Source organism: Toxorhynchites rutilus, chromosome 2 (assembly GCF_029784135.1).
Source record: "Toxorhynchites rutilus septentrionalis strain SRP chromosome 2, ASM2978413v1, whole genome shotgun sequence".
NCBI lineage: Eukaryota > Metazoa > Arthropoda > Insecta > Diptera > Culicidae > Toxorhynchites > Toxorhynchites rutilus.
This window is the reverse complement of record NC_073745.1, coordinates 238,524,245-238,548,557: the sequence shown is the minus strand read 5'-3', so window position 1 is coordinate 238,548,557 and position 24,313 is coordinate 238,524,245. Positions and strand designations below refer to the sequence as shown.

At 39.9% G+C, this 24,313-nt stretch overlaps 1 protein-coding gene across 5 annotated transcripts in view; it reads left to right on the top strand.

Moving 5' to 3' along the window:
* Window positions 1-291: 291 nt before the first annotated feature.
* Window positions 292-24,313, top strand: part of LOC129767789 (RNA binding protein fox-1 homolog 2) — a 663,095-nt gene continuing 639,073 nt past the window's right edge. For 3 of the 5 annotated variants that reach the window (XM_055768982.1, XM_055768983.1, XM_055768978.1), the window contains exon 1: window positions 293-1,389. The gene's annotated coding sequence lies outside the window, so the exon portion shown is untranslated. Of the gene's footprint in view, window positions 1,390-24,313 lie in introns of all 5 variants that reach the window. The other 2 variants (XM_055768981.1, XM_055768979.1) reach the window with 1 other exon arrangement.

Genomic DNA, 24,313 nt, shown 5'->3' with positions numbered 1-24,313 from the left:
CACAGAAGAAGCGACCTCTGGAAAAATCTAGCCAATATCCGTGAGCATTTCCAACCGAACTCATGCTCAAAACGTAATCCTCACCCAAGGGCAGCCGAAACAGTCCTCATGGAAACCCTCCAGCGGACCATCGTGCATTCGTGAAAATCCTCTCCCATTTTCGGCATTCTTTCTCTCCCTCCCTCTCTCAATCTCTCCGCTCTCCTTTGGGTTAGAATTTTCCTCCCAAGCATTTCCCACTGCATCTCCAGCAGCTCAGGATTCGCATCGGTCGTGTGGGGGAAAACACATCTCTGTCCGTTGCCAGCGGAGTCAGTCGCAATTTGCAGTTGGAACCGTTATCGGGAGTTTTCGGCCGTGTTTTTTTCCGCCCTCTGTCTGTCGAATCGTATCGTTGTTCTCGGCTAACCAGTACATAGTGCGTTGTGGGTGGATGCAAAGCGAAGCACGAGGAGGAAACTCATGCATTGAGGGTGAGATTTCGCATTTGAAATCGCTAGTTCTAGTGATTGTCCGCAGTTCAGGGCGGGAAGTGGAGAGAAAATTAATAACCAAAACAAGGGAATAAAATAACAAAAAAAGGCAGCATTGTTTTCCTTAGGTGAAGGGAGATAAGGTAAACAAAATAGAAGAGAAAAAATACGGAAGTGCTTGTGTTTCTCCCTCCCCTAAATTTTGTGTGCGTGACAGAAGGGGTAAACGAAATTTTCTCGATTACTGCTTCGGATGCTGATAAGCCAGTGCAAAAAGAGTTAGGAAATTGCCGAATCCAGAAAAAGATAAGTTCATACAGATAACCCTTTCCACTGTAAAAGTGGAAATTGGATGTGTGGAAAAATAGCTAAAGCTGAACACTCTGATTATGCAGTTAATTGAAAATTGTTTACCAGCCAGTGGGGAGTGAGAGATAAGGATTAGCTGTGTTTTCTTCAGTTGCCTGTGAATTGAGTGTGTGATTTAATAAAAAAAAACCTACGCCGGATGTGGGAATTGCTTCCAGTGTGATTCAGTTGAAAAGGCAGCAAAAAGCCAATAAGTGGAAGTCGTTTGAGTTAAAAGTTCATTCGTAATTCCGAAGCACGCATCAGGAAAAATCGAGAGCGAAAATACACATAGAAAAGTGCTAATGGAAATATCATTGGAAAGTTAGCGCGCGTGAGTAGGAAAGAAGCATTACAAACGAAGGAAATATAATTTGTCTTTCATCCCAGCAAATATCGCGCCTAAAATTACCAAACGGAGTGAAATTTGTGATTGAAAACGAACAAAATTGAATCGCGTGAGTTGAGCGAGACGAAGAAGATCGAAATCTAACATTTAATTGGATTATAAATCAGCCGTAGGAAAGGAACGGAATTTTACGGCGAACGCAAGCAGAAAAAAATTGAGGTAAGAATGCGTTGGGGAGGAGAAATTTTCACATATTTCTGTAGAAATATTTTATTCGCCGCAAGTTTAGGTACATTGCCACTGGAAAACGACGTTTCACTGAACTCATAAATCAAACACAGCTGGAAGCGGCATTGTTCTTTTATTATTCATAATAAAGTATTCTCATCTGCGCCACGTGGAATAGTACCTGGCTTTCCACGGAATACAGATCGAAATTGATGGCCGCTACAGGCTTCAAGTATTAAATTATGAATAGCAAATAAGCGTTTGTTCATTCGAACTAACCGGATCGCTTCCAGGGATCACGTCCTGCTAATCTTTTTCTGCTTGTTTACAATTCGTCGGAAGCAGAAGAAAAACTTTGAAATCTTCAGTCGTGTTGGAAAATATTTATAATCCTTCTTCAGCCCCACAAACCTCGGCATCCAAATGCCAGAGAAGAAAACCAGCACCGCATTAGTCGTCACAAGCGAACTGACAATCGGAGAGCTGATGTAGAGAGGGAAGCGTTTAGAAAGAAATTTTCTTATTGCCATGTGGTGAATGCGTCCATGTTTCATCCCCTCGGGAAGTGATTTTACTGGTTCGGATCAAAAGTTACGGATAAATGATAACGAAAATCCTTTGATGCTCTTTGGCGCTAACCTTTGTTTTTGTCGAGATTTCGTGTGTTTACTTTTTCAATAACAAATGTTGTTCTCAAGAGGAAGCCAGAGCCGAATTTCAATTTCAATTTTCTTTTTTTTAATTTAGTCTGCAATCTGCATAATTTATCAAATCTACTAGATAATACTATTAGCTAGCTAAGGAAACCAACAACTTGAACGGACTCGACATCCGCTCTGGAATGTACTCGAACGTGTAAAACCTCGTTCTCGCCTACGAACGAAGTTTCACTCATTACATATAATGCCTAAGTTAGAACCATCTCCCGGTGCCAGCGGCAGGTCGAGTTATGAAATCTCCTCTTGGTAGGTGATGGCATGGCCCAATGTTTCCCCTCGTCTAGGAACGTTCCGGCGCACAGAGATTACATGTTTTTGATCGGATCTTGTAACCCCTTCCCTTTTTCTTGGTCCCTTCTCATAAATTCGCCCCTAACTAGAAACGTGTGAAACATCGTCAACCCCGAGGCTAAAGGTGCACAAACACACACTCGGCATGAGCGGGAATGTATTGTGCCCCGTGGCACCGTGGCCGTATTTAGAACCACCTGCCGAGAATACAAATTTCTAAGCGCATCCTTTCGTAACGCGTGTGTGGGTGTGATGGATATTTGTACCTCTCACTACTCACATTCAACCCACGAGATAGTTTGTCCGATTAGCAGTGCAACAAGATTATCTCAACGCTTACGGTGGCAATTCATTTGTGCCGTCGTGGGTGCGGTGATGTGGATAGATGGAAAAGGAATCAATTATGAATGAGATTTTCCGTTTGGGGCGTTCGAACGAATGTTTGTTGTCCATCTACTGTATTGCTATAGGTTCCCCGAATGAGACGATTCATGGCACGTAATCAATAAGAGAATAGCGCAACAGTTGTTTTGAAAGTGCCCCTCGACATTTACGAGTTGAGCGGAATTGTTTGGTTTCTAGGTTGTTCGAGATATTTCCTCCGTAAGGGCTGCTGAATTATTGCCAGTTGGTTTGTATACGTTGTATACCCGATATCAGCAGGAATTCAATTTCGATATGTTTGGGATGTTTTGGATTTCATGAAACGATTTGAAGAACACCTGGTGGAAGAGAATTTCAAGTTCATATTTCAGGAACAATTTATTTGACAAACATCGTAGATTCGGGGTCTTCGGTGTCACATTGGTTGCGCGTTCGCTTACTAAGCAATTGATCGTGAGTTCAAAACTCAGGGCCCCCAATTGACCATCTTTGTGTTATTAGAGAATAACTACGTCCACGCAAAAATCATCAGTTATGGATAACGACCCATGGTCGAGGTCCTGACCTCTCTCCATCTATACAAGCTCTGCTTCTTGCAACGAGAAACGTAAAAGGTCTCCCACATAAAATTGCATCACGGAAAAAAAGCTGTAGAAAATTACCTAGTTGACCGATCCTTTTCAAACTTTCAGACAATATTAAGCCCATTAGTAAGCTTTTGGCTTACTAATAATTAGTAATCTTTTGGTATATTTATTTTATTCAAATTCAATACCATAACCGTACGCTCGCACCTTACGCTTAACTCCATTCATAAGGTTTTGTCCAACATCTGGCTGCAGCTTCTTCTGTATGAAAACCCACTTCTTCATGTCTTCCTCAAATTTGACCTTAATAAGATACTTCCATAGTGCCTGCTTCATAATAGCCCAGTATTTCTCAATGGACCTTAGTTCCGGTGCGTTGGCGGGGTTCATGTTCTTAGGTGCGAAAGTGACCCCTGCGTGGATGCTTCAATGTATGCTACCGCAGGTTACCGCAATTTTTGACGTAGGACTACGTCTAACCGGAAGATATAGAGGGTGAAATGGAAATCTAGGCACTGAACAAGTAGGAAAAAATGCAAGATTTGGAACACATATAACTCGAGCATTTCTCAATAGATCGCAAAGGTTTTTGCATCAATTGATAGGAAATATATCTACGCATCTATCATAACGAATAACATTTCATTTTTCTTGAGATAAATAATTTTTTTTTATTTAAATCGTTTATTTTTACAGGCTCAGTTACATAGGTTTAAAGGAGCCGAACTCCTTACTGTATTGTTACTAGTATATATACATTTTTCCTTAATTCTAATGTTAATAATATAGGAAACCGATTACTCGCGGTCGACTCGAGTTTAGAAGGGTGACATATTTTCTTCAGGAAAAGGAGGGGATATGAGGATATGTTGACAATGATCACACTCACACTCTCAATCACACTCATCACACTCAATTCTTAAACCTATCTTATATCTAATATGTATTTACATTTCATCTTATTCTTAAGAAGGAAAAGGAAAAGGAAAAACTAAGGGTATAAGGACAATCACACACGAAGATCGATAGCTTTAAGGAATACATATATTTGGGACATGTAATCAAGGTCTAACCGAGCCAACACGTCTCTCACCGGCACCATGGGCTGCCTTCCTCGGGCCCGAAGGGTGACTACTAAATTCGATCTGGCGACAAGATACAGCTCGCACGACCAAACAACGTGTTCGATGTCGTGGTAACCTTGGCCACAAACACAAAGATTGTTGTCGGCAAGATTAATACGAAAGAGTAGTGCATCTAACGAACAGTGATTGGACATGAGTCGGGAGGAGGTGCGAATAAAGTCCCGACTCAAGTCCAGACTTTTGAACCATGGTTTGAGGCTAACCTTAGGGATAATCGAGTGGAGCCACCGGCCCAATTCATCTTCGTTCCATTTGCGTTGCCATTTAACGATGGTATTTTTGCGGACTAAAGAATAAAATTCATTGAAGGCGATTTGACGCTGATAAATATCGCCTTCAATTGCACCTACCTTTGCTAATGAGTCAGCCCTCTCATTACCCAGAATTGAGCAATGTGAAGGGACCCAGACAAAGGTAATGACATAACAGCGTCTGGATAAAGCACTCAAAATTTCTCGTATTCTCTCAAAAGGAAGTACGGCGAGTGCTTTTCCGGCCTCACTGAACGGATAGCTTCGACAGAGCTAAGACTATCCGTTACAATGTAATAGTGTTCAACAGGTCGTGAGGCGACGCTGTCCAGCGCCCAGTGTATCGCTGCCAATTCAGTAATATACACTGAGCAAGGATTCTGAAGACTGTGTGAGGTGCTAAAAAATTCGTTGAACACTCCAAATCCTGTGGACTCATTCATAGAGGACCCATCAGTAAAGTACATATTATCACAATTGATATCCCCATACTTTGCATCGAAGATCGTTGGAACGATCCTCGATCGAAGATCGTTGGAACGATCCTCGATCGAAGATAGTCTGATGTTCCATGGATATCCTGCTTCATGGACAGATCAAAATGCACAGAGGAATTGATGTAGTCAGGAAAACAAACACGGTTGGGAATATACGAAGAAGGATCAACCTGCATGGAGATGAATTCATGATATGGACTCATGAACCCAGATTGAAAATTTAGCTCGATCAGCTGTTCAAAATTTCCGATCACCAATGGGTTCATAACCTTACACCGGATGAGGAACCGAAGAGATAATAAATTGAAGCGATCTTTTAGTGGGAGTACGCCTGCCAAAACACAAACAGAAACTGCCATACTCCATCACTGAGAGAATAGTTGTTCGATACAACATTATAAGATCTTCGGGGTGGGCTCCCCACCAGGTGCCGGTAATTGTACGGAGAAAGTTTATTCTTTGTTGACATTTTTTATTCAGATACCTAATATGGGCCCCCCAAGTACATTTAGAGTCGAACCAGACCCCAAGATACTTGAATGACATAGCATGAGTGATCGGTTTACCCAAAAGTTGAGGCTTTGGTTTTGCTGGTTTATGCTTCCTAGAAAAAACCACCATCTCTGTTTTCTCCGTGGAGAATTCGATCCCTAGCCCAATGGCCCAGGTTGAAAAATTGTTCAAAGTATCTTGTAAGGGTCCTTGCAGGTCGGATTCGTTTGATCCTACGACAGACACCACTCCATCATCTGCAAGTTGTCTTAGGCTGCAATTTTGTGTAAGGCAATTGTCGATGTCGCTTACATAGAAGTTGTACAAAAGGGGGCTTAAAAAGATAAATAATTGAATAATTGTGAAATATCAAGCATTGTCAAAATGCACTATGTGCCCATTTTTGATTGGTCCATTTTGTGCTCCTCAAATCGTACCGACCAAAACGGGCAACCAGAGCAGCAGCAAAATAGAATGAAGCACGATTGGAAAGGAACAAGAAAAAAATGAACGAAACATTGGTCGCGGGCTCACACATGCGTAATTCTCGAGCCAGCCAGTCAGCTTAAAACATCCCCGCTCCGCTGCCGTAACGATCATTCTCATTCAAACCGTACACCACATCGGTTCGCATCACAACTCATCAACAAACCAACCCAAGCAGCCATGTCTGGACATGGCAAAGGAGGAAAAGTGAAGGGAAAGGCAAAATCCCGCTCGAACCGTGTTGATCTGGAGTTTCCCGCAAGGGTAGCTAGGCCGAGCGCGTTAGTACCAGTGCACCAGTCCACCTAGCCGGCGTTATATAGTTTCGGCCGCCGAAGTGATCGAGTTAGATGGCAAAGCTGCTCGCGACGATAAGAAAACCCGCATTCGGAACAGAACACATTCGGTTCGGTGGACATCAAGACAACAGGCAGTTGCAGCGAGTGGCGAGTGGCAAACGCAATCGCAAAACGGCTTCAGGTAGCAGAAGAAAAAAGTTTGTTCTTTATACAAACTGATTTGGTGGCAAATCCAGAACAAGGCGGCATCGAGGGCGTTCGAAATAGTTTTTTTCAAAACCACGAGTACTAAGTTTTCTAAATTGGAACCATTCCATAAAACAAGGCGCTTTTCAGGGCCATTAAACCTTCCAAAAAAGAGTTTAGGAAATACAGTTCAATGCTTTCTAAAACAATATCCAAAATAATAATGAAACACAAATTGATTTTTTCATAATTTGTTTGCCAGTATATGATGAGTATGTGAATTTGGCAGTTGTTCTGGGCTTATTGATTTTCACCAATTCTTAAATTGCTTATAGATTGAAAGTACAGTAATTTACACTTATCTCGACATTTAGCTAATTAGACGGACCTGTAATGCGACATATTTAGTTGGACATTTTTGTAAACATAGAGTTCGGGGTCCAAATTATGACCCCACATTGAAAGTCGACACTGTACCACTGTCATCGCAAATGTTCAATTACAGGTTAAAATCGCCTCCAATGCGATACTGAGTGGCGCTTCGGCACGTCGCATTGAATGTAATTTACTGTACAACATGTCACAAAGCTGGATGGGAAGAAATTTCCCAACTGTGAAAGCTGTGGCGAGTGGCAAATGCAATCGCTAAACAGGAAGGTTTTGCCGAACAAGATGGGGATATCGAGTGATAACAAAACAATAAACTTTTTAGATTGAAGATAATTTTGTGATCCTGAAAAGGATCCTTTTTAGCCTGCATGTCAACGACGAGCGAACGAGCGAACAAATCGTAATGAATGTATTTTCTTCTTCTTCTTCTTCTTTGTTTTGAAGAGGCTTTAAACTTTGCAGTTCATTCGCCTCTAAATGTATTTTTTAGCCATCGCCCTTTTAACGCTCATTCGTTCGTCTCGTTGGACTCGCCCCTCTGGCTGAGTCTGCCGATTTGTCTCTATCCTGTGAGTGTGTACCGCTAGAGTATAAAACACGCGGACCCCAAAAAAATATCTTATTTTCTTTCAAACCGTAAACCCGTGTGGTTGTACGGCATCGGCATCGTGGACGTAACAAAGGAGGACAAGTTAAGGGAAAAGCAAAGTCTCACTCGAACCGTGCAGGTCTCCAGTTCCCTGTTGGTCGCATTCACTTATTGCTCCGCAAGGGTAATTAGGCCGAACGGATTGGTGCCGGAGCACCAGTACACCTAACAGCGATTATAGAGTTTCGGCCGTCGGAGTGCTCGAGTTGGCTTGCAAAGCTGCTCACGACAATCAGAAAACCCGCATCAAGAACAGAGCAGCTTCGGTTCGGCGCTCATCAAGGCAACAATTAGTTTCAGTGAGTGGCAAAGTGTTTCTCCGGCACGTCGCATTAAATGTAATTTACTGAACAATATGTCACATGCTGAATGGGAAGAAATTTTCCAACTGCGAAAGCTGTGGCGAGTGGCAAACGCAATAGCTAAACAGGAAGGTTTAACCGAACAAGATGGGAATATCGAGTAATTACAAAAACACAACTCCAAAGGTTCTTTTCAGAACCATCAACATATTCATAAAGAGTAAACAGTAAACTAATCCATTTTTCAGGTAGATAGGTAGGTATTCACGTAGGAGAAGAAAATAAAACAATATATTTAAAATATATATTTAACAAAAGCTGTCCCCTTTGTATAGTCCTATTATGTCCCCGACATTACCCACCCATCTTTTTTATTTATTTATTTATTAAATTGTAGTGTAGGGCAGTATTTTGTCCTAATTATTTAATGAAAATTTCTAATTTGTCCAATAAAATGTTGCCGGACCACATTTCTCGAATAATGGAAGTCAAAACCAGATGCTACTCTGTTGAACAGACGTTGAAGGCCTAACCGTGCTGAATTGTATCCATGGTTGGTACGACGGAAAGGCACTCAGAGGAATGCGTTGTCCCGTAGAGGCCGAGGTTGAATCGAAAGGTTGATGTTCTCCAATATCACTGGGCATTTTTTCCTAGCCAATAAAACATCATACATAAATAATGTGCGGTTCACATCCCTTCGCACGTGTAGCATATCAAGACCCATTACCGACTTTCATAGCTAGGTGACTGATGTGAATTACTCGAGGGTAATCGTCTTAGAGCGATTCGAACGAATCGCTTTTGTACGGCTTCAATCCTGTTGACTCCGTTGAGGTAGTGCGGATTCCAAATTACTGCACAGTATTCCAGGCTAGAGCGAACTAAAGCACTAAACATAGATCTAATGCAGTATACATAGGTGAAATCCCTCGCGGTGCGCATGAGGAATCCAAGACTACGCGAAGCTTTTCCAACTTAGCCCTTCTAGTCGTTTTGAGTCGGCGAAGCTCGGTGGTTTGCCACGGTTGGTGACCGGATGAACGTATGATCTTCTTCGGAACATGCCTGTCGATTAGATAGCTCATAATGTTCGTGTAGATTAGGACTGCAGCATCGACGTCGTCCTTGTCCAAAACTTCACTCCAATCAATACACAATGGTCCAGGAGATGCATTTAAGTGGAAATTAGCTTTTAGAGTTCGACAGTTATTCTCTAGACAAAAACCGTCTTCGAAAAAGTTGTTAAATACGATAATGCGCTCATTTGAATGTATAAAATAGGTTGACCAAAATTGTCGATGACATAAAAAGTCTAACTTTCTTATCTTTATAGATAGAGGTAAATATAGTTCGACAATGTTGTAGCCCCAGTTTTTTTAAACTGCACTATGTTGTTTTTTGTGTTTGAGTAAATTGAAATTGAAATCATGAGATTTTGGGTTAAAAAAACATCAATAACTTTGAGTAGGACTAAGATATTGACAAGCTCTGCATCGCAAAATGTTGGTATTGATAAGATCTAAAAGTCGTACGAAGACAGTTTTGATGTAGAATTTGAAATATAAAAATTAAAGCAAAAAAATCGTTTTATCATGGTTACCCTAATGCAACATAGATAGAAAGCGCCAAAAACAACTTTGTGGGAGATATTTGTTATTTAGACAAAAACTGTCTTCAACAAAGTTGTTAAATATGATAGAGCGCTCATTTTTATGTTATCAAAAATAGGGTGACCAAAATTTTCGATGAAATAAAAAATCTTTATTTCTTATCTTTACAGGAAAGATAAACATAGTTCGACAATGTTGTAGCCCCAGTTTAAACAACTTTGTACAAAACAGCTTTTTTCTATCTTTTAATATAATCGATTTAGCGCTTTTTTTCTAAGTTGCTTTAGGGAGACCATGAGAAAACGGGTTTTTTAGCTTTCACTTTTATATTTCAAATTCTACATCAAAACTGTCTTCGTTTGACTTTTAGAGCTTATCAATACATTTTGCGATGCAGAACTTGTCAATGTCATAATCCTTCTTAAAGTTATTGATGTTTTTTACCCAAAAACTCATGATTTCAATTTCAATTTACTCAAACACAAAAAATAACATAGTGTTGAAATCACACATCATGTAGAGTGAACTATGCTCTTTCAAATGCCGTCAATAAACTTTGTTTATGTTTGCCCCAGAAAAAATGACAAACAATTGAAGAGAGCGTATGTTTTGGGAAGAAATATCAATAACTTTGAATGGAGTTGAGATATTGACAAGTTCTGCATCGAAAAATGTTTGTATTAGCAAGCTTCTAGAGTCTTCCGAAAACACTTTTCAAGTTATTTCAAGAGATATAAAAAAAAATTTCTACAATGATGGCTCAAATAACTGGGACTACAACTTTGTCGAACTATATTTACCTCTATCTATAAAGATAAGAAAGTTAGGTTTTTTATTCCATCGACAATTTTGGTCACCCTATTTTTGGTAACATAAAAATGAGCGTTCTATAGTATGTAACAACTTAGTCGAAGACAGTTTTTGTCTAGAGAATAACTGTCGAGCTCTAAATGCTAATTTCCACTTAAATACATCTCCTGGACCATTGTGCAATGTCTAAAAGCACATCAACCATACTATTGAAGTCAGCACTTTTAAAATCATAGTGGACAGCGGTAGGAACGATGCTGAAACTGTTCGTACTGGTTTTCATAGTAAGGTAAAGTGGAGGATGATGAGGTACTGATTTCACCATAGGTACAGGTGCTGCCGATAATATCGGAGCTTCGTCTGGTTTGCTCACGAAGCAGAGATCAAACATGCGGTCATTTTCATTCGTAATAGAATTGATTTGTTGAAGCAGATTATAGATATACCCGTCTAGTAAGGCGTTCGTCCCAGCATGGAAGGTTGACTTGGTCGGATCAGCGTACAAAAATCTTCCAGATCCAATTTGCCACTTTAAATTTGGGAGATTGAAATCACCAAGTACAACAATTTCGTCAGCTGGAAGCGCTCGTGAAGCTATTGCCGACATCGATTGTACTTCGCATCGATCAATGCAACGTCTCGAATACGATCAGGAGGAATATAAACTACGCATAGGTACAGTTTTTTACCTTCTAGTTTTGTCGAAACCCACACTTGTTCGATACAGAACCATGGGGCTTCTCTAATCAGGTGAGCTTTCAGGCGTCTGTAGACAGCTATGAGAACACCACCCCCGAATGGTTTGTACTATTGAGTTGATTTCGGTCCGTGCGGAATACTTCATAGTTCTGCCCGCAAACTTGGTTGGAGAGAGTGCGGTCGTCGAGCCAGGTCTCCGTCAAAGCGATGATGTCGTAGCAGCCATCTGAACACGCGAGTCGATACTCGTTGAGACGACTGTTTATACCACCAACGTTCTGGTAGTACGCATGTAGTTCAGTACACTGGCGTATTTGTGTATGTAGTGACTGTTGTGTGCTAGAAAGCGAAGGTCCATCAGCAGAATCGAAAGAGTTAACATTACGGTATTTGCCTTCGGCAGGAGGATGGGAGACCCCTTCCGATCATCGACAACAGGACCGGAACGACTCCGACGACAGGATACTTCAAAGGGCACGTCTGTGTCGAGCGGATTCAGGGCTCCCATGGAGGATTTAGCAATGCATTCCGGTTCGATGTAGTACCTGGTTGAATTTACTGGACGAACCTCACTGGAGTTGAAATTACTTTGCGGGATATCGCTAAAAACGGATCGGAATGCAGGAAACGAAGAAGCGGTATTGAGTTTATACTTGCCAGAGTTAGCAAGTTGGAAGACACCCTCACCAGCTCCGAACACAGGAACGGAACGGCTGAGACGGCTGGCGATGTGAGTAGATGAGCAGCAGTTCACGACTGTGTCGGGAGGCTTGGGGGTTCCATAGAGCTGTTAGTTGTGCGGTCCGTTAGTTGATGAGGTTGGCGACATGGCGAACAGTTTATCGATAGCTTTATGGCATCCGCCTCAGTATATACACCCCGGTTATGGCGTCTCTCCTGGCAACGCTTTGACACTATTACGCTCGTGCGATACCAAGCCTCGTCATCGTCTTTTTCCGCATTCGAGCATTAGTCCAGGTAAGGTGTGATTCGCAGTACAGGAAATAAATGGTGGATTCCCGGCTTGGCGAATTACACAACCCCGTTGGATTCGTACCTCTACAGGACTCCCTTCGAATAGTGGCACGAATTTAGATCCGGCCAAAAAGATCGTAGGGCCCGAGTGTTGCTTTAACAGAGGAAACAGACGCTTCTGTAGACACTGCTTGGGGTAGATATGCCTGTTTACAGTCCCGGTAGTAACGGTAGTTCGTTTGCCACATGAGCAGATCGCTTGCCATATCATGTAATTATTGGGACACTTTGATTTTTTCACATCCGGAACATCAAACTTGTGCTGGGTGGTGAAGAACAATAGCCCCGGAAGTTGCCGAAAGTGCGCCTTGACGTAAGTCTCATCATTCATGATGAGACAATGAGGCTTCGTTAGCATCTGGGATATCGTGCACGCCAGTCTGAAAAAAAATAGTCTTGAGAAAAATATGGTTATTGCTATAGATCGGTAAAAAATGGGATTTTCAAAAGTCCTTTCTAGAGTAAATTCTTGAATGCCTAAACTTCAGAAATATAAACAAAAATATATTTTTTTTTAAATTACTAGACTAGAATACTGCCTTGAAGTGGGTTCTTCTAGTTTTCCAGTGCTCCCGTGGTTAGCGTCAAACCTAACATGCAGGGGGTTCGGGTTCGATTCCCGTTCTAGTTGGGGAAATTTTTCGTCAAAGGAATTTCTTCCGACTTGCACTGTGGTCACGGGTATTCCAGAGCTTGCCACTCATAATGCATCCAAAGCGTGTTTTTCGGCACAGAAGTCTCAACTAATTACTGTAAAAAATGACGCAAATAATACTACCTTAATGCCATTTTAGAAAAGAAAAAGACTTGTGTTGAAGAATGAAAAATGATGACTTGCAATTACTACACACAATCGAGTCCTATGTCAAGATCCCGTCCGTGCCCATAGGTCCAGACCCATCAACTTTTTATTTGTTCTAGCACGACTATTGCCATACGTATATACGATTTACTGCAGGCAAACAAAAACAAGAAGGGTGAAAAATATTCGTGAAGTTATAATTATTTCTATAACCTCACTGTTTACACCGCTGGGCATTAATATTGCAATGTCGGTGTAATGGGCGAGAGCCGATTGAAGTGACAGAAAGGAAAGGAAAGAAAATCAGTAGGCTATTGAACAATTCAATTTATAAGAACTTTATTGAAATTTATTCAAGTTCGCCTATAATAGAAACAATTAAAAAAATATACAGCCATTCCATGCCATACCGATATAGTGGTTCTCAGATTCTTGTGAAAAGTAGTAGTTTTGTTTTTTCTCGCAAAACATTAGATCCGTATTTTTTTTATTAGGGTGACCATTTCCATTTTAAGGTTGTCCGAAAAATCAACTTTTCCCTTTTTTTTTCAAAAATGACTTTTTTTTAAATTCATAACTTTTGAACCACTGAACTGATTCAGATGATCGACACATCAAATTAAAGCCAATCAGCTTCTTAGAAAAACAATGCTACATTTGCGGGAAATTTGGATTTAGTTTTCGTTATTATTGATTGTACAGTCAACTCTCCCTAACTCGATGTTCTGTATCTCGATATTTTCCCTAACTCGATACGGTATCAACACTACGTACGTAAAGTATGGTATCAACACTATTCAAACTAAAGTAAAAATGAAATCGGAGTGGAAAATTGAGTCAAGACCAAAAGCATATGAGGTTGGTCGGAATCGAAAAGCTGGAGCGGTCAATGGATTTTTGTTTAATCAAGCAGAGAGAATAATTTACCTCTCTCAGGTTCTATTCTTCGGAATATGGCTTGCGAATTTGTCCAGAAACTGGGAATTCCCAACTTCAAAGCACAACCAACAATGACGGAAGCGATAAACTACCGTTGCTGATCAATGGAAAGAGCAAAAACCCACGAAAAAAACCAAAAAAAAATTGAAATACTTTCACCTTCTAAAATCAATAAGGTTAAATCTGAGATTATTTAAAATTGCTTCAGGAAGCCAAATTTTCCTTCAATGATGATGGTGATATTCCGCTGGCATAATTAATGCGTCGTGACCTTGCTAATGTCGACAGTACAATACCGTTCGATTGCTTAATTTCATTTAATGATTAGTGCAAAACGGACCAAAACGTGATTTGCTGTGATCTGATGCCAGATACCAACATACAGGAAAGTGTTGAAAAAGCTGAGAATAATGCTGAAGATAGTAGTTCTATTGAGATGGAGAATATTCAGGAAGGTTCAGATGATTGCGTCGAAATTACATCTTCGAACGTTAAATCAAACCTGAAGAATATGCCCGGAATATTGAAATCAACTGAAAATGTTCCTGTGAAACTATTCGAACATTTATTTGTGATTGAACAGTTCCTGCGTGATCGTTACAATTCAATATTTTCTTTGTTAACATATTTGCTCATGCAGGTCTTTATGATACAAACTCAATTATATATGATTCTATTATGTAAAATTCAGGACTCGATTGTGTGCAGTTTGATTAAAAAAAGTTTGTTTTATAATTCAAACATGACTTATTTCAAGAAAAAATATAATCTTTCAACGTTAAAATGAAATCTAAGTGGCTTTTATAAATACAGTGGGTTAAAAATCGCGATTTCTGAAGATTTTGCTTGAATTTTCACTAGAATTGTTTATATTGATTTTAATCCACTAATTTAGATGTCCCACTACTATATCCTGTACTGAATTTTCTCATCTTTCAAATGAAAGCAACAGAATCGGCTCTCCGAAACAAAACAAAAATCTATAACTCTGTCATCGTTGAAATTCAAACATATGAAAAAAAGGGATTTTTTTCCCTTTAACCGAACGTTCATCTGTTTTTTTCTAGCCGATGTTTCAAAGTTTGGAGTAAATTAGAGGAGCATTTAATCGCAAATCATATCAAAAGTACAGCATCCTACGCGCCTCTAAGAATGAACGATTCGCAACTTTTATAATTTTGTGTGATTTCAATAGTTTGCTTTCGAAGCAGTTTTGAGCTACTGAAGTTTTTGGGTCAATCAGTAACCAGCATACATTCCTAGTAAATGGCGAGAGGTCCGGGTTATATTTATTCCCAAGTCTGGTAAACGTGACAAGACGACTCCCAACGCGTATAGACCAATTAGTCTAACATCTGTCATTTTAAAAATTATGGAAAAGGTCATTGATATCCATATTAAATCATCATATTTGAACAGGAGACCATTGAACAAATTTCTATTTACCTACCAGAAAAATAAATCAACTGAAACAGCGCTTCACACGGTAATTTCAAAAATAGAGAAGTCTTTTGATGCTGAAGAAATCTCACTTACAGCTTTTCTTGATATTGAGGGAGCATTTGACAATGCATCCTACTACTCTATAAATAAAACTATGAAAAAATGTAGTTTTGACATGTGTATCTCCAACTGGATACATGCCATGCTAACCAATCGACTAATAACAGCTAAATTAGGAGGATCTACTCTAACAACGAAACCAACTAGAGGTTGCCCTCAAGGAGGAGTTCTGTATCCTCAGTTGTGGTCTTTAGTTGTCGATGATCTTCTTAGTAACCTAGCTAATTTAGGATACGAAGTCATTGATTTTGCTGATGACAAAATCATCTTAGTGAGGGGTAAATGTGAGTATACTATTTCCAATAGAATGCAAACAGCCCTTAGCTACACACTCAAATGGTGCAAACTGGAAGAACTCAGCGTCAATCCTTCAAAAACAGTCATAATTCCATTTACCAGAAAAAGAAAGTATGCGATTCCACCTCTTAGATTGGGAGGTGTACAATTGGAGCTTTCAAAACGAACCAAATATTTAGGTGTCATGCTTGACCAAAAACTAAATTGGAACGAGTATGCAATATGTAAAGCCCAGATTTCGCTCTGGAGTTGTAGTAGTATATTTGGGAAAAAGTGGGGACTAAAACCGAGAATGATTCACTGGATTTACTCGGCAATTGTGAGACCCAGACTAACATATGCTTCGCTAATGTGGTGGCCTAAAACTACACAAATATCAGCTCAGAAAAAGCTCGATAAACTACAACGTCTGGCTTGCTTATCAATAACTGGAGCAATGCCCAGCGCACCCTCCAAAGCCCTAGATGCTCTTTTATACCCTCTACCCTTGCACCAATACGTGCAACTTGAAGCGGAAAAATGTGCTCTTAGGCTGAAACGTATAAAACATTTTCTAGAAGAAGATCTCACAGGGCATTTACAAATCCTGAAATATTTTCAACTGAACACTATAGTAAGCACGAATGAAGACTGGATGGAAACAAAGACTAACTTCAGCGTTTCCTTCAAAGTGATTGAATTCAATCGCAACGAATGGGAAGAAGGTGGTCCCAAAACTTGTCCAGGATCACTCGTGTTTTATACCGATGGATCCAAAATAGGTAAATCTACGGGAGCTGGGATTACTGGACCAGGAATCGACATGTTATTTCCAATGGGACATTGGCCTACAGTTTTCCAAGCAGAAATAAAAGCTATTCTAACATGTACAAATATTTGTTTGACTAGAGAATACAGGTATGCCAATATCTGTATCTACTAAGAAAGCCAAGCAGCTCTTAATGCAGTAGAAGGATACACATGTCAGTCAAAGCTAGTTTGGGAATGTCTTCTATCCTTAAAACAACTAGCTGCAACTAACGAAGTTAATCTATACTGGGTGCCTGGTCACTGCGGTATAGTAGGTAATGAAAAGGCCGATCTCCTAGCAAGATTAGGATCTTCAACTAAATTCGAGGGGGTCTCCGTAGCCACATTGGTTGCGCGTTCGCTTAGTAAGCGATCGATCGTGAGTTCAAAACTCAGGGCCCTCATTGACCATCTTTGTGTTGTTACAGAATAGCTACGTCCACGCAACAATCATCAGCGATGGAGATCGATCCACGGTCGAAATAAGATCGATTCATCCATACAACTGCTCTGCTCTGCAAGACACATCGGGCTGCTGTTCTATAAATAACTCAACAATGATCAATCCAACTGTCTCCGCTTTCCGGTCTAACTGGATAATGGAAGAACAGAACGAAAAACTCTTACGCCTATATGGCAACTGTGTAAATGTGTACCATATGCAATGGTATAGAAGGGAATACTCTAACGCCGAAAACATGGCAACTGTGTAATGTGCTAATTATAGATATGATAAACATGTGACATGTACACGATTGAAATTCGGCTCTGTTACAGCTAAAATGCTAATGAGCCTGAAATAAACAAAAGGGATAAAAAAAAAACTAAAAATTCGTCAGGCCTGAGCCTTTTTGTGCACTATCAACATCATGCATTAAATCTGAGCTCAAAACCTGGGAAACACCAATGATTGAAGCCACCTGGAGGGCTCAAGACATTCCAAATTATTCATTACACCTTGTAACAGAGTAACACGCAACCATCACTTATTCCCTGAGTGATGGGACGAACTGCATACATAGCAAACTGGAGTGCACTACAATAGATCAAACTAATGGTCACAGTGGTACAATGCTCCTAAAGAAGAAAAAAAAACAGTATAACTCATACACCTTTTATCTTTCGAATGAACACTTTGTTCAATCAACAAAAAGGTATTATGTTAAAATTTTGCACCCCAAACGTAACGTTTTCGGTTTAGAAATTTTCAACTTACATCATCTACATTGGTCTAGTAGTTCAAAAGTTATGAATTATTGATAAAAGTTATTTTTGGAAAAAATGGGAAACAAATCGATTTTTTGGACCACCCTAAAATGAAAATGGAACCAAAATGGAAAAAAAATTAATAAATTCAATAAACACAATAAATAAATGCAAATCAACATACCAACTAATTTAAATATCAACTAAATATAAAATTCTAGCGCTCCATCATTTATCTAGTCCAAGTCCAAATTCTGGTCTGTTTCTTGTCCAAAAACGCATGTTGAGCCTGCGCGTTCGAAAAAGCTCTTAGTTTAGTTTACAGAAGAAGTTTCGGATTGGTAGAATGTCGATTTTTCCCATACCGATTTCACGTGTTCAGCGAAACCAAAAGGATGATCTCAAAGGCGGGCTATCGCACTTTCCAATTAATACAGGGCATTTATTTTCATAACATCGAATTATCTTCGCTGAATAGAACAAAAAAAAACTATTACTTTTTACAAACATACACGCTTTACGAGAAACGAACGTCATCTGTTGCCAGAATGAGGAGCAAATACATTTTTCATGAGAAATCGGTTGACCTGAAACAGCTTGTTTCAAAATCTGCAAAAAAAAACATCATCCTTGTTAAATTGAAAACATCATTTCGTGTGGCTCTCCAGGAAGGTCGTGCTATGTCATCCAAAGAATCAATAAATTCCAGCATCATAAGACCACACGATGCTAGCTGCTATCCGATACAAGCACTTCCACCATATATCTATGCTAACATATGTCAACCGGAATTCGAGTGATTGCCGGTATGACACGTTTACTTAGGATTGCAGGCAAGCATCCGTATCATACAAAACGGACCAAAATGAAGATATAAAATAGACAGGCAGGGTCAACGTCATGGTTGTTTCATTCAATTAGTAGTATGTATTTGGATTTGGTTCAACATCGATTCGATTCAATAATTCGTGACCCATTACCGGATCTCTCTTCACCGCATAGCCAGATTACAGATGCAAAACAAATGCATCCCGTTCCCCGGTGGTAGCCTCACAAATTGATTGGATAGCTTTCCATTAAGTAATCTCCCCTGTGGAGACTATTTTCATCTTTCATACGGGGTTACATTTGCTGATGGTTTCCGTGCATCTATGGGCTCCCACTTCAATTTTCCAACAGTATTTTTCGATGCGGTATCCAAACACAGGATGTGCCCCTCGGTAGATGATAGTGAATGTCTAGACCGAAATGTCGGAAGAAATGATGGTCAGCTCTCTCAAACGTTACCACAGAGTGACATTTTCTATTATGCGCTTCGTTGCAATCATCGAGGAAGCAAACAATCTTGTTCGAGGTGCCATTTATTGGCAGGAGTAGTGATGTTTGATGTTTGATGAAAAAAAATCGAATAAAGTATCGAATGCGGTAAACTTGATTGTTTGTGTAACATAATAAGGGCGAGCAAACAAGACAAACTGGCGGAGTAAAACTATTAATATAATTTTAATGAGGTTTCCGTTAACCACCTGCGAGGTATTATCCGAGTTCTGGTTCAACTTACGTAAGTATGGCGGGAAATGAACACCCCCAAAGCTAACCCGCTCTGTAACTGGTGGTGCATTTGGTACACTGTTGTATACCTCCTCCATCATCTCGTTCGGTTCTCTCCTGGAAAACAAATTGTAAAGCTTTCGTTTCTTTGTCCTCGCTCGACGGAAGCAAGCGTGCATGGACACGCTGCAAATGCAATTAAATCTGCTTTTCCCGGAAAATAGATATTACAGGCCAGCATCAGCACATTGCGAAATCAGCTTGATGTGCCTTTTACGTAGATGTAGGCAGAATTTGGCTGGATTTATGCTGTGAATGATTCGGTATACTGAGTTCGTTATAGCCGTATGGTACAATGGTACAAATTACGACTTCGATGCTGTTGAAAATCCGAGTTATTTCTTCTTTAAGTTCCTTCAAGTTTTGTGGCTTATTAACATAGCAACGGTCTTTCACGTACCCCCAGAGGAAGTAATCGACGACGAGAAATGTTGAAATTCTTACCATAAGAGGACAAAGTTTCATTAAGGCGAATTCGTATCACTCGAGCAACGAATAATTATCGAACGATTATTTTATTTTGCGTTTCCCTCTGAAGTGTGCATCTCTCAAGTGTGTGTACTTCTCGAAGCGAATTTGCTCGAAACTTGAAAGTTCATTCGTCTGCACGATTTTTCTAGGTTCCTAAGTTTAGAAGATCGTGTTGAGGAAACATATTCTAGTCTACACAAAGGCAAGTGAGTACAAAAGCACTCGCAGTTTGCATTTATTTGCAAAGCTTATTTCACCAGAAACCTTGGTTTTGAAGTCTGTGCTGGGAAAACACATTTCAGTGGGAACAAAAATACCCCCGACTTGCATGAATTCGCAGTGCCAATTGCCTCACGCTACATGGATTTGAAGTCTGTGTTGGGGAAACACATTTTAGTTGGAACAAAAATATCCCCGACTTGCATGTTTCTGCTATGGTTTGGTTTGGTTTGGTTTGGTTTGGTTTTTGATTATGGAGATTTGAAACTTTTTCAGTTCATTCATCTCTAGCCTTGAGAAAGGCCATTGGAAAACCTTTGCTTTACTCCTGTACTACTCCTCCACACTCATTCCCTTGACAAAGGCACTCGATCCCTCGTTGTTTAGTTCGTCCAGCAACGATGTTGTCCAGTCGGTGTACACACAAAGAATGATGACATGCTGCAATGCCAATTTTCCCACGCTCTATAGATTGGAAGTCTGTGTTAGGGAAACACATTTCAGTCGGAACAAAAATACTCCCGACTTGCATGAATTTGCAATGCCGATTTCCTCCAGGCACCTTGGTTTTGAAATCTCTGTTAGGAAACAAATGTTCTCCCTACTTTCATATGTTTGCAATGCCGATTTCTCCAACGCTGCATGGTTTTGAAGTCTGTGTTAGGGAACATTTTTCGGTGAGAACAAAAGTCCTCCTACTTCCATGTAGTATTTGCAATGTCGATTTCCCCAAGGCTGCACGGTTTTGATGGCTGTGTTGGGGAAACCGTAAATCGGACCAATCAAAATGAGGCAGTTAGGGTGTTTAGATAACGCTTAACATTTTACAGTTATTCAATTGTTTATCTAATGAAAAACAACATTATATTAATTGCGATAGAAGCGTGGAAATAAAGGGTGTGTCACATCAAATTGCATCACGGAAAAAACGCTGTAGAAATTCGCCCAGTAGACCGATCCTTTTGAAAATTTTAGAAAGTAAAATAAAAACTATTAAACAACTTTTGGCATTTTCTTTTTATTCATACTTCGAGCCCAAGCCCGTATGCTCGCACCTTCCTCTTTACCCCGTCCATAAGGTTCTGTACAACGTCAGGTTGTAGTTTTTTTTGAACTGAAATCCATTTTCTCTTGAAGTCCGCCTCCGATTTGACAACTTTTGGGTTCTTCCGGAGGGCTTGCTTCATAATCGCCCAATATTTCTCTATTGGGCGAAGCTCCGGCGCGTTGGGCGGGTTCATTTCCTTTGGCACGAAGGTGACCCCGTTGGCTTCGTACCACTCCAACACGTCCTTTGAATAGTGGCACGAAGCGAGATCCGGCCAGAAGATGGTCGGGCCCTCGTGCTGCTTCAATAGTGGTAGTAAGCGCTTCTGTAGGCACTCCTTAAGGTAAACCTGCCCGTTTACCGTGCCGGTCATCACGAAGGGGGCGCTCCGTTTTCCGCAAGAGCAGATCGCTTGCCACACCATGTACTTTTTGGCAAACTTGGATAGTTTCTGCTTGCGAATCTCCTCCGAAACGCTGAATTTGTCCTCTGCGGAAAAGAACAACAGGCCCGGCAGCTGACGAAAGTCCGCTTTGACGTAGGTTTCGTCGTCCATTACCAGGCAATGCGGTGTCAGCATTTCGGTGTACAGCTTCCGGGCTCGCGTCTTCTTCACCATGTTTTGCCTTTCGTCGCGGTTAGAAGCCTTCTGAACCTTGTATGTACGCAGGCCCTCCCGCTGCTTGGTCCGCTGGACGAATGAACTTGACAAATTCAGCTTATTGGCGACTAAACTGCTTAACTACGCGCTTGTGATCTTTTTCACTGACGGAGCATCCATTTTTGCCGTTCTTCACCTTCCGGTCGATGGTTAGGTTCTCGAAGTATCGTTTTAGTACTCTGCTGACCGTGGATTGGACGATTCCCAGCATCTTACCGATGTCCCGATGTGACAACTCCGGATTCTAGAAATGAGTGCACAGGATTAATTCACGACGCTCTTTTTCGTTCGACGACATTTTTCCAAATTTACGAAAAATTGACAGTGAAGCATGGCCAACGTGATCTATACACTCTTATCTGATTGTCTGATTATAAGCTGAAGATATAATTCCTAAAAATTAAATTTCTACAGCGTTTTTTCCGTGATGCAATTTGATGTGACACACCCTTTATTCCCTATCAATTGGTGCAAACATCCTTCCGATCCTGTTAGAAATTTTCGAGTTAAAAGCATTCGAATTTTTTTTCATTTTTTCCTGCATGTTCTGTGTTTAGGTTTTCATTTTACCCCCCATATATTCCAGTTAGACGTAGTCCCACGTCAAAAAAAGTTTTTGACCTGTATGTAACATAAGTCAAATATGCTGTTAGATTGCGGAAAATTTCAAGGTTAATTCTGAATGCTGATGTTCTGATCATCGAAATGCATAATTTCAATTAAATCAACCTATCACCTTCAATAGACACAGACCATTATTTGAAAAAACAATACTCGGCCGAAACCGATCCGCGTTTGTGAATATTTTGATATTTTTGAAAAGAAAAAAGTAATGTAAGATGAAAAAATAACTCATGGCGATAATTAAACACATATTTCAAGACATGGGACGAATATTTAAGCGAAAAGTCATTGAGAACGCAATTGAAGCATGTTATGACTTTACGAAACACGTGATCTTTTTTCGAAAACCCGTGAATTTTTTTTTTCAAAAACCCCGATTTCCTTTACTCCCCCTTGGGTGATTTTTCGGTTTTCAAAAAACTCAAACTTTGACCGCTGTGCGACATTAGTAAATGAAGTCCGATTGAGCTGATATTTTGCATAGGGTAGTTTTTCGTGGGAATCAACATTTTTAATCAAGTTCGCTATATACATACACACACTCTTTACAGATACACGGGCCAAAGGTTGTGCAGTCCACTGATCATTCAACAAGAGCCAAAGGTTGTACTGCTCATGACAACTCTACACGAACTGATGATTGCGCCGGCTAGTGACCATTCTATCCTGGATTCCTCGAGTCGAGGAGACGCACCACGCTAGATATGAGGTACAGACTAAGGGGGCGTTGCTGATTAATGGTCAGCTGCATCCCAATAGGAGGTATCCCGTGTCGGGCACACGTACAGAGCATTGGAGACAGCAACATCCCAATTACGAAAATACTTGTAATACTAACCTCGAGCCAACCGCGAGTAATCGGTTACATATTACTAACATATATAATAAGAAAAATTGTCAAAGTATTGGACTCCCGGCCCTGTGAGGCTAACGCCATATGAGCCTTGATAAAAATATATAATTTGGAAAAAAAAAAAGTTCGCTATAGTGGTTCCGATTAAAGCCGATATAGTGGTTCTCAGATTTTCGTCAAAAGTGGTAATTTTGTTTTTATTACAAAACATTAGACTCGTATTTTTTTTTTATTTTTTCGTCAGGATGACCATTTCCATTTTAGGGTGGTTGGAAGAATCAATTATTTCCACTTTTTTTTTTTTTCCAAAAATGACTTCTTTTTAAATTCATAACTTTTGAACTACTGAACTGTTTTAGATGATCGACATATTTATTGAAAAATAATGAACCAGCAAAAAAACAGGGATTTTGTTTTTGTAATTATTGACTGTAGTCGTTTTTTGTTGTTATCATGGCCTTGGACTAGAGGGCGCTATATTTTTTAAATATTTTTTCTTGAAAGCTAGATTTTTTACATAACATATCTCGATATTAGAGATGCTATTTTTTTCGTTTTTAAGATATGATTTTCCGAAATTAACCGATGGTTCGAAAAAACAGTTATTTCAACTTTTTTCATTACAAAAATTCATAACTTCTGAACTACTGGACCTATTCAGATGATCGACATATCAAACTGAGGCATATGAGTCATTTTTTTAAAATTTTACTTTTGCAAAAAAATTTATTCTCGTTTTTGTAATTATTGATTGAGACAGTTTTTCATAGTTTTCTCGGTTAAAGATAGAGGGCACTATATTCTTTTATATTTTTTTCTGGCAAGTTGAGAATTTTTTACATAACATATCTCAATATCAGAGATGCTATTTTTCGGTTTTGAGATATTATTTTTCAAATTTAACTTATTTTAAGTATTCGTTCAATATTCCTATGTGACTAGACTAGACCTATGCTACTAGAATCCAGTCTTCCGACGCGTGTGATACTTTTTTCAA